Genomic DNA, 12,497 nt, shown 5'->3' with positions numbered 1-12,497 from the left:
AAGGGACAAATCGGGATATTCTTTTACAGAATTTCCGTCAACAAACAAGGAATCAGTTGCAAGCGCGGGAGAGGGCCACATTCAAGGTTGCAACTGCAAGTCAGGTTGATTAACGGTAACAAGGAAATAGGGAAATCCCCGAATATCCAGCAACCATTCCTGCCCTTGCGACAACCAAGTCTCTGTCATGGACACCACGTTATAGTTCCATGTACTTACCCACCCTCTGAGTTCATCAGCCTGACACTTCTGGCATTAAAGTAAACACACTTCAGCCCATACAACTGACTGCAATTTTGTCCGTCCAACTGCCTATCCTTCTCCACAGTCTTCCTACACGCTGTATCTAGTTCTACAGTAAATGCACCAAGCTCTGACCTATCACTCTGCAAGTCGAGTTTCAACCCTCCCCAACCGTTCTGGCAATCCTTTCGCAAGAATATTGTTCACCCTTCAATTCAGGTGTAACCGGTCCCCTTTGTGCAGGTAGTACCTTCCACAGAAGATATCCAAATGATCACAAAATCTGAAACCCTGCCCCTTGCACTAATTTCTCAGCGACGCATTCATCTGCCAAATCATCCCATTCTTACTCTCACTAACAGGTGGCACAGGCAGGATTCCAGAGATTACTACCCTTAGGTCCTGCTTTTCAGCTTCCTAACTAACTCCCTATATTGCCTTTTCAGGTCCTCATCTCTTTTCCTACAGATGTCATTGGTATAAATATGTACCACAACGTCTAGCTGTTCACCCTCACCCTTCAAAATGCTGTGGACCCGATCCGAGACTTCCCTGCCCTGGCAACAGGGAGGCAAAATTCCATTCTTGAGTCTCGCTCATGTCCACAGAATCTTCCATCTGCCCCTCTTACTATGGAATCCCCCATCACGACCGCTCTCCTCTTCTCCCCTTTCCCTTGTGCATCCACTGGTATCTGTCTATACCAATCCCATTTTCCAGCACTTGGTCGGAAACGTCTCTGACTTGGCGATTCGAATGCATGCCCAAGCTGCTTCCAAACTGTTGTCAGCCTTCACTACCCACTAAGGTACCTGATGTCGGTAACCGCCTTGGCGTAAACACGTCCTTAGATGCCCACTAACCCGCTGGTATTCACAATAAACCCAATGCCTTCTGGTCGGTGACACCTCTGCCACCGGGATAGGTCGCTCGCTATGAAACCCATCCACGCATCTCATATCTCAACATTCCTCTATTATGTCCTCCTTAGTTTGTTCCGCGGCAAGGAAATCAAACTCAAACATGCCAGTCTCTCCTTAAAACTGAAACGTTCCTTCCCAGGCAACACTCCGATGTCTCACGTCTGCACACTCATCCAGTGCAGTCATGCCTGTCGTGTTCTGATCACCAGAAATGCACATGATATAAGGAGCCGTGGGCGAACCAATGCTTTAAAAGCAGCAATAAGTCTTCCCTGTTTTTACAACCTATATCATGGCAGGTAACGCCAAGTATCCCATTCACCTTCTTGACCTGAATTGGAAGACTTGAGGTTTGGACAAAGTTCAGTGGGCTGGGGCTTCTTTTTTCTGGAGCGAAGGAGACTGAATGATGACCTGATCGAGGTCGAAAATTTAATTGAGGCAAAGACGGTGCAGATAGTCAGAATCTTCACCCCGGATTAGGGGAATCAGAAGCAAGAATATATTGGTTTATAATCAGAGAAACAAGATTTGGAGAAGATCAGTGGGCACAGTTCTTCCCGCAGAGAGATGTTGATACCTGGACCGTACTGCCAGAGGAGGTGGTGCTCTCAGATACAATTACTCTGTTCACGCTGGATCTAGGCAGACAGTTTATTAGGCAAGATAGAGAAAGATACGGAGCTGGTGCCGGAAATGGGATTAATGTAGCTGGGGAAAGAAGTTCAGTGATGACGATGCGGGCCAGAATATATGGCTGATGACTCCAGAACTATTCCACCCGTGGAGCCGTCTTCGTGGATCTATGGGCATTCACACCTGGAGCACTATATTCTCCAGCAATCCCTGCGGCCCGTCTATTCATGGTGTATGTCCTACCATGAATAGATCACCAATATCCAACACCTGTCATCGAACAGAACTATCTTCCATATGCCACTTGAACTCTTTTTTCCTCAAATCATCGGAAAAGGCACTGATCTGATTCGTTAGCGCCGTTCCGATATCAACAGATGCAGCAGCCCTGCTGTGCGTTTCCTTTCTGTCTATCTATACTTTTCGCTGCCTCTGTAAAGCAGCCACCATAAACAAAGACCACTCCCACGCCGGACATTCACTTGTGTCGGCCCTCCCATCGGGCACAAGATACAAAAGCTGGAAAGCACACAGCACCAGGCTCAAGATCAGCATCTATCCCGCTGTTATAAACTTATTGAACAGACATCTCGTGCGATAAAGATGAACTTTTGACCTCATAACCAACCTTGTAATGATCATTGCACCTTATTTTCAACCTGCACTGCACTTTCTCTGCAACTGTAACACGATGCTCTGCAGTGTGTTTTTGCTTTTCCATTGTACAGAACAACATAAGAAACAGGAGCGGGAATCGGCCATCTGGGCCGTCCAGCCTGCTCCGCCATTCAATAAGTTGATGGCTGATCTGACGGTGCACTCACATTCACCAACCTACCATTTCCCCATAACCCCTAAATCCTATGCGATGCAAAATCTATTTCACTGTGCTTTAAATATATTTAATGAGATTGCCTCCACCGCATTCCTGAGCAGAGAATTCCACGTGTTTACTGCTCTCTGGGAAAAGCAGTTTCTCCCCATCTCCGTCCCAGATCTATTCCCCGAAACTTGAGGCTACGTTCCCTGGTTCTTGTCTCATATATCAGTGGAAACAATCTTCCTTCCTCAATCTTATCTATCCTTTTCATACTTTCATATGTTTCTATGAGACTTCCTCTCATTCTTCTGAATTTCATGGAATATATAGTCTCTGGCGGCTCAATCTCTGCTCATTGGATAACACCTTCATCTCCGGAATCCACTTGCTGAAACATCTCTGCACCGGCCTCCAAATCCAGTATAACTTTCCTCGTTAGGAGACCAGAACAGCACGCAGTACTCCTGGTGCGGCCTTCGCAGTACCCGGCACAGTTGCAGCATAACCTCCCTGATCTTAAATTCACTCCCTACGCAATGAAGGACAATATTCCATTTACCTTCTGGATGAACTGTTGCACTTACAAACCACCCTTTTCCGATTCATGCACAAGCACTCCCAAGTCCCTCCGCACAACAGTATGCTTCAATCCTTCACCATTTTAATAATGATCTGATCTACTATTTTTCGTTCTAAAGTGGATGACCTCGCATTTATCAACATTGTACTCCACATGGCAGACCCTTGCCGCCACAGTATTGCCTCGATGTACTTAGGTCGTGAAATGATCTACATGGATTGCCTGTACCACACAGATTTTCACTGTGTCCTGGTATGTGTCAGAATAATAAACCAATAACCAATTACCAATCCAAGGAGAGTTACAGGTTGTACACGGGAATATGCGTCAAACAACGGGATTCAAAATTCATAGGGACAGGCAGACATCGTGGGCACGGTTACATTTTTGCCTTGGGAGAAATTATCAGATCGACAGGCTTTCTACAGATATTTGCACCTCAGAAAGACATTCCTGTACAAGTGATCCCATCAGAATGATAACTCCAGCTCGGCAGAGAGACTCGTTGGACACGTGGTCACTCAAAGCTTGTGAAGTACACATTGGTACCTTGTGACTTAAATATTTTAACCCCATTATATTTCCCACCGTTATCCTCAAGATAGAGATTGGTATAAAATATGAACTAGAAGCAGAAATTGCTGAAATAAGTCATCCAGTAAAGAATAATATGTTAGCATCCATCTTCAGAATAGGGTCAAGAGTGTAAAGGCGCCTCTTTTCAAATAAGAGTTGGGGTGGTTGTAAGACAAAGACAATATGGAGATTGAATAGGACAGCTCCGATGAAATACTGTTCCTCTAATTTATGCTGTGCTTCACAGTGGTGGTGGAGTTGGCCCGAAAGCAGAAAAAATATCCAGAATGTCAGTTCATTAAAAATTGGAGAGTTAAACAACTAGTAGCTGAAGATGAACTGAGTGGACGGAATGCATGTGTTCCGCAGAGTGATCACCCACATTGGGTTTAGTTTCTCTGATTTAGGAGAGACAACATTGCAAACACCGAATGCAGTGCATTGGACTGTAAGAAATGCAAGTGAATCGCTGCTTCAGCCCATTACATGAGTGTGAAATAAACAAAGGCAAATCCTTTAACTTACACTGAACATTGCATTTACACATAGCCTCTGCCCTTCGTATTAGATACACCTGATATGGAGAAATGTTTACCACTACCACTAATGCATTATGCTCATAATTTTGTAAACTTCGATGCAAACCCCGTATGCCTCCTGCGCTTCAAAGAAACAAATTAAGCTTCCCTCCTGATATCTAAAGTACTCTATCGTGTGCTCCTTCCTGGTGAATCACCTCTGCATCCTTCCAGTGCGATCACGTCCTTCTTTTTATCTGGTAACCGTAAAGGTTACTCCAATCTAACAATTCTTTTCTATTATTGTGGCATGACCTTCCCTGCCAGTGAATGCAGGTATCGGGAATGCATTAAACTTCCCATTATCCATCTGCATTGGTACCTTCAGGATTCCTTCAAACTTCCATGACCGTGTCTTTCTCTTCATCAGCACTCCCGAGGACCCCATTGCTCCTTGTGAATATCCTCGCCTTAGTCGTCCATGAAAGGTAATCAGCACGTTCATCAATATTGAAGTCCACCTGCCCTTGCTCTGCCCATCTTAGAAACTGATCAATTGGTTTATTATCGTCACACGTGCAGAGGTAGAATAGGGGATTTATTCCCATGGAACAGCACAGCGCAGGAACAGACCCTCGGCCAACGTAGTCTGTGTTATACACGATGCCAATTCCAACTAATCCATTCTGCCTGCCCATGGTCCGTATCCCTCCATTCCCCTACTGTTCACAGACCTCTCCAAATGCCTCTTGAACTTTGCTCTTTCATCTGCTTCCAGCACTTCCCCGGCAGCCTCTTCCAGGTACCTGCCACCCTCTGTGTAAAAATACTTGCCCCGTAAACTACGGTTAAACTCTCCGCATCTCATCTCAAATCTCTGCCCTCTGGAATTTGACATTTCCACCCTGGGGAATTAAATCACTGACTCTCTGCTATATCTGTGCCTCTCCTCATTGTAATCACTGCTGCCAGGTCTCCACTCACCCTCCGCTGCTACAGAGAAAACAATCCAATTTAGTCCAAGATTTTCTGATCTCCAAACCAGGCAACCCTGGTTAATCTCTTCTGTTACTTCCCTAATGTAACCACTTACTTCCGGAACTGTCCACAATACTCCAAATGTGGCCAAATAAAAGCTTTATACAGCTGAAACATGCCGTCCCGACTTTTATTTAAAAATGATACTTGAAATTTCTACAGATGTCAGTTGGAGAGCATTTTGACTGGCTGCAGCACCGCCTGGTATTTCGGCTCCGATGACCAGGATTGAAGGTGGCTGCAGACGGTTGTAGACTCAGCCACCTCCATCACAGGCACATCTCTCCCCGCCGTTGAGGACATCTTCAGGAGGCAGTGCCTCAACAAGACGGAATCCAAATCTGAGGACCCTACTCACCCGCGACATTCCCTCTTCTCGTTACTGCCTTCGGGGAAGAGGCACAGGAGCCTGAAGACCTGCACTCAGCGGTTCAGCAACAGTTTCTTCCCCTCCGCCATCAGATGTCTGAACGGTCCATGAACCCATGAACACCACCTCGTTGTCCCTCTTTTGCACTTTTATTTATTTTTGCAACTAAGAGTAATTTTTAAATCTTGCACGGAACTGCTGCTGCAAAATAACGAATTACAGGACATCTGTCAGTGTTAATAAACCTGATTCTATCTTTGCCCTGACCGATGAAGGTAAGCTATCCAACATGCCTTCTTCACCACTCTGTATACTTGCGTTACCATTGACAGGGAGCTGTGGGCTTGCACCCCAAGATCTTTAAGTGTATCCTTGCTGAGAAGGATCATGCCATTTACTGAATACTGTACTCTCTCATGTTTTCTCCCAAAATTCAGCAATTCACACCTGCTCGGAATGAACTCGGTCTGCCGTTTCTACGCTCAGATCTGCAGCTGATCTATATCATGGGATAATCCTCCTCACTTGCCACAACTCCACCATTTTGTCTGTCATCTGGAAACTTACTGATCAGATCTACGTGTTCGTCCACATTATATGTGTTTTCAACTGATCTGAAATTTCATCCTCAACAATGAGCTCCAAATTCTCGGCAACCATCGTGGTCAGGACAACCAGCCGATAATTTGCGGTCTTTTTCCTCACTCTCTTCCAAAACAGCGGTGTCACATTTGCGATTTTCCAGTCCTCTACGACCTCCCTGACTTCAGTGATCCTTAAAAGATCATTGTTAATAGCTCCACAATATTGTCAGCAGCCTCCTTCCGAAACCTGATGTGAAGTCAAACTGGTCCTTGGGATTTGTCCACCTTCGGGTCTTTCAGCTTCAGAGCTCCTTCTCCAACGTAATGGCCACTGCACTCACCTCTGCCCCTGACTCTCTTGAGTTTTTGTCATGTTCATGTTGCCTTCCATTTTGAAGACTGACCAAAAGCACCTGTTCAGCTACTTCGCCATTCCCCTGTTCCTCATGAATGCTTCTCCACATTTTCAAGCCCTCCAACGTCCACTCTTGCCTCTCTCTTACTGTTTATGTATCTTAGTATATTCTGGAATATTATTTTATATTATTGGACAGTTTACTCTCGTATGTAATATTCTCCTCCCTTATTGCTTCTTCAGTTTTCCTCTGTTGGATTTTAAAGGCTTCACAATCCTCTGCCCTAATCTTCGCCCTATTACATGCCCCTTCTTTTGCTTTTATGTATTCCACAATTTCACTCGTTGTCTTTGATTACCTCTTCCTCCCCTCAGTGTGCTTCTGCTTCCTTGGCATGAAATTCTGCTGTGTCTCCGAATTACTCCCAGAAACTCCTGCCATTGTTGATCCACAGTCATCCCGACTTGGGTCCCCTTCCAATCAAATCTGGTCATCCCCTACCTCATGCCTCTGCAGTTGTCTTTACTCAGTCCTAATGATGTTATTTTCGATTTCAGCTTCCCTCTCTCTCAAACTGCAGGATGAACTCTGTCATATTATCGTCAATGCATCTTAAGGATTCCTTCACCTTCAGCTCTCTGAGGGTGTTGTGCAATTACTGCCCTAAAGTCGGCCTCATTAGTCAACACCAATTCCATAATTTCGTTTTCCAAACAGAGCTGTTCAACAAGCTGCTCTGCAAAGCCATCTCGTAGACATTCAACAAAGTCTTGATCTCTCAGTCCACTGCCAACCTGATTTCCCCAGTCGACCCGCATATTGAAGTCCAGCATGAGCTCCGTAACATTGCCTTTATAAACTGCTATTTCTGCCTCCTGGTGCATTTTGTACCCCACGTCTTGACTGTTACTCGGAGGCCTGTACATAATTCCCATTAGTGCCATTTACCTTTGATTTTCCTCAACTCTCCCCACAAAGATTCTGCATCTTCTGATCCAAAATCAAAATTTTGCTCATGATTTACTGTCAATGTCCAAGGGCAACGAGCAAATTGGAATCAAAATTGGGGATTGAATGCTGAGTGTTGCTTTGGAATATATTCTGTGTTCTGCTTGGACGTCCGTGACTCGAGGTCTACTGGGACCAGTGATGGGACCTTTGCTGTGTGTGATGTTCTTTTATGACTTGGTTTAGGATGCAGGACTAATGTATGGTGAGTAAAATTCGGGTGACATATTAATCTGTGGCTCTGTGGATAGCACGGAAGGCAGTCTCATACTCGAGCAGAATACAGATCAGATGGACAGGTTGGTGAAGCGTTGGCAGATGCAATTTAATTTCGAAATATGCGAGGTTATGCCTTTTGGCAAGTTCGGTCGGGTTAGAACGCATGCAGTTGATGACCCGGAGGAAACCAATGCAGAGACGGGGAGAACGTGCAAACTCCTTACAGGCGGTTGTCTGAATTGAACCCGGGTCGCTGACGCTGTAATAGCGTTACGCTAACCGCTGCACTACAGTGCACAAACTATACACAGCTCATCAAAATTGGGATTTAACTCTAATAAAACAATGTCGTTTTTCATTCCTTGTATAGGTCCTACCATTATTCGATGGCCAACATGCAAATCCGTTCAAAGAGACCACATGCAACATCTTTCAAAGACCACAATTAACTCTCACCTGCTGCTGAACCACCTTTGAGGTCTTCGTTCCTCTCATAATCGGAAACGACATCGATCTGATTCGTTGGCGCCGTTCCGAACTCAACAGATGCCTCCTGACTGCCGTGTGTTTCTTGTTTACGTCACGCTTCCCGTGTAAAGCGGCCAACATAATCAAAGACCACTCCCACCCTGGACAATCTCCCTTCCCCTCCTCCCATCGGGAAGGAGGAAAAAATGCTCGAGAACTGCACCGCCTGGCTCAAGGACTGCTTTTTTTCCCTTTCTTTTCCAATCTTTTTATTAGTTTCAAAATTAGTACAGATTAATATATAACATGTTTCTACATGTAATACAGAGAGATCAAGAGAACAATCATGGCCTAGATAATCATAAAGAATAATGAAATATAAAAAAAATCTTTAGATCTCGCGATCTCTTAGTAAATGAATATAATATAAAAGAAAGGAAAGAAAAATAATTTTTGTATTTATAAAAGTAAAGAAAAAGAATCCCCAAATCAATAAAAATGTAAATAATATAACAAAGAAATTAAAAAGAAAATTTAAAAAAAAAGACAAAAAAAAAGAAAAAAACTGGACTGAAATTTACCAGTTGAAACAGAACAATATTATGTCGTCAACTCCGTTCCTCTAAATTGAAAAGTTATTGAAAATGGATCTATGTCATATGAAAGTATTGAATAAATGGACTCCAAATATCTTCAAATTTAAGCGAAGGATCAACAGTACCACTACTAATTTTTTCTAAGTTTAGACATGATATAGTCTGAGAGAACCATTGAAAAGTATTAGGGGGTATTGGATCCTTCCATTTAAGCAAAATGGATCGTTTGGTTATTGATGTGACAAAGGCAATCATACGGTAAAGAAAGCAGATAAATGACCAGACTGTATCCTTGGTAATCCAAAAATTGCAGTGATAGGGTGGGGTTGTAAATCAGTATTCAATATCGTTGAGATAATGTTAAAAATGCCTTTCCATTTTTTTCCAAAAGTGGACAGGACCAAAACATATGTGTCAGAGAAGCCACATTCGAATTACTACTGTCCCATCTAGGATTTATATTGTGATAAAAACGGGCTAGCTTATCCTTCCACGTGTGGGTCCTGTGAACTACCTTATCAAAGAGTGTCTGGCACACATTGAAGATGTATTAACTAAATGAAGAATTGTCTTGCAAGTCTCTGTTGGTAAAGGTGTCTGGAGTTCGCTTTCCCATTCATTCTTAACGTATTTTCATAATTAAATCATAGATTATTGCCATCAAGCACTTCTGGTAAGGATTAAGACCTAAATTATTTTCCTTAATTTCAGTTTTATATAGTGTCGGAAAAGAGGGTATATCAGCTTTTAAAAAATTCTGATCTGCAAATATCGATAAAAGTGTGATCTAGACAAATTGTATTTGTAAGACAATTGTTCAAAAGATGAAAAACAGTTATCAGTGAATAAATCACGAAAACATAATATTCGCTTCCTTTTCCATATAGAAAAAGCTGAGTCAACTCTGGATGGTTGAAAGAAAAAATTAGATTGAATGGGACTTGACGAGTTAAATTTATTCAATAAAAAAAATTACGAAATTGAAACCATATTCGTATTGCATTGGGTTAATCATATGTTTACTTAATTTGGTAAGTGCAAAAGGGAGTGAGGCTCCTAAGATAGAAACTAATGAAAATCCGTGTCTTGATTGATGCTCAAGGTGTACCCATTTGGGACATTGAATCTTGTATTCAAAACATTAAATATCTGACATTAATTGCCAAATATTATAATCTAAAATTAGGCAAAGCCATACCACCATCCTTTTTTTAGTTTTTGAAATATTTCTTAGTTAACCTTGGGTTTTTATTCTGCCAAATATATGAAAGAATTTTAGAATCAATAGTATCAAAAAAGATTAGGAACGAAAGTTGTAATCGCTTACAATAAATACAAAACATTGTGGTAAAATATTCATCTTAACCGCATTAATACGGCCTACCAATCATAAAGACAATGGGGATCATTTAGTAAATAATTGTTTAACATAGTCAATTAAAGGCAGGGAATTAACTTCAAATAAGTCCTTATGTTTCTTGGTAATTATAGCACCTAAATACATAAAATAGTCAGTTACTGATCTAAAACGTAATTGCCTATGAATTGGGGTTTGCATATTTAATGGCAAAGTTCACTTTGTTAAGATTTAATCTACAGCCGGAAAAAAAACACTAAATTGATCTAGTAGTGATAGATTTCCCCGGATTAGAAATAGAGAGTAACAGGTCATCTGCATACAGAAATATCTTATGAATCTTCTGTCCGCGAGTAAGACCACATTTGTTTGAAGTATCCCGGAGTGCAATAGCCAACGGTTCAAAAGAAATATCAAATAATAAAGGACTAAAGGGAAACCTTGTCTAGTACCTCGAAAAAGCCAAAACAAAGGGGATCTTTGATTATTAGTAAGTATTGAAGCCATAGGTGTAAAGTTTGATCGTAGATATAAATTTAAGGCTAATGTTAATTTTTTTGAAGTGTAATGAATAGGTATTCCCATTCGACTCTGTCAAACGCCTTTTCAAACGCCACTCCCTTCCTGGACAATATCTCTTCTCCCTCCTTCAATCGGGAATGATGTCCAAAACCTCGAAACCTCGCACCGCCTGGCTCAAGGACTGCTTCTATCCCGCTGGTATAAGACTCTGGAACAGACCTCTTGTACAATAAGGATGAAAGTTTCTCCACCAAACCTGCTAGTCATGATCCTTGCACCTTATGGTCAACCTGCACTGCTCTTTCTCTACAAATGTAACTCAATACAGTGCATTCTGTTATCGCATTTCCATTGTACTCCCTCGATGTGCTGAAGTCGTGAAATTATCTGCATGTGTATCATGCAAAACAAGAAAAAAACTTCACAGCATCTTGGAATCTGTGACAATAATAAACTGATGAACAATCACCTGTCCAAAGAAAGATGCACTTTGTGCACGGGGGCATGCACCAATCAACGTGATTCAGCATACACAGGGGCAGGAAGACCTCAGGGGCCCGGTTGGTTTTACAATGGGAGGGATGGTGAAATGGACAGGCTTTCTGCAGGTTTTGTCTGTAGCTCAGAAAAACATTCCTGTACGGGTGAAAACATCAGAAAGATGTCTCAAGCCCGGCAGAGAGATTCGCTGGACTTGTGGTCACTTTGCATTCGTAACACACACATTGGCAACGTGACTTGAATATTTAACCCCATTATTTTTCACAGCATGATACTCGTGAAGAGATTGCTACAAAATTTGAACAAGAAGCAGAAAGTGCTGGACGAAGTCATCCGGTAAATAATCATATGTGGGGGAACAGCAGTTTACACCCATCGTCAGGACAGGGTCAAGAGTGTAAGGGCGCCTCTTTGCAAATCAGAGATGGGCAGCGGTTGTCAGACAAAGACGATATGGAGATGATTAATACAGCTCAGACAATGAGGAACAGGAGCACTGGCCGTTATTCTGAGGTTTTATAGAAACGGAGTGAGGAATGGAGAAAAGCACAAAATGCGAAACAACGAGAGGGCAGTTAACCCGAAGATGGAAACTCAGAATTCATTCCAGAAGGTTGCCAGACGGTCTCGAAGATAAGACGTTGTTCCTCCAATTTATGTGAGAACTCACGATGGCGGTGAAGTAGACTGCAGACGGAAAACATCGGAATGTCAGTGGATTAAGAATTAAAGTGTCAATGCAACGGATCTCAGGATCAACCATGCGGACGGAGATCAAGTGCTCTGCAGAGCGATAACACAATCTGCGTTTGATTTCTACAGTGCAGGGGAGACCACATTGTGAACACTTAATGAGGGAGAGTAGGCTGGAAGAAATGCAAGTGCCTCGCTGCTTCAGTCTGTTGCATGAGAATGAAATGAACAAAAGCTACACTTTTAACGTACGCTGAACCTCACAGTTGCACTTAACCTATGCCCTTCGTATTAGATACACCTGCTATGGAGAAATGTTTACCACAACCAAACTCATGTATGCTCCTCATAATTGTGTATACGTCTATGCAAACCCCGCGCACACCCTGCGCTTCAAAGGAACAACACAAGCTGCTCTCCTGATATCTAAAATGTTCTATCGTGTGCAACGCTCTGGTTAATCTCCTATGCATCGACACCAGTGCGATC

The sequence above is a fragment of the Pristis pectinata genome, chromosome 24 (genome assembly GCF_009764475.1).
Source record: "Pristis pectinata isolate sPriPec2 chromosome 24, sPriPec2.1.pri, whole genome shotgun sequence".
Taxonomy (NCBI): domain Eukaryota; kingdom Metazoa; phylum Chordata; class Chondrichthyes; order Rhinopristiformes; family Pristidae; genus Pristis; species Pristis pectinata.
The sequence above is the reverse complement of the archived record's forward strand: the minus strand, read 5'-3'. Positions refer to the sequence as shown.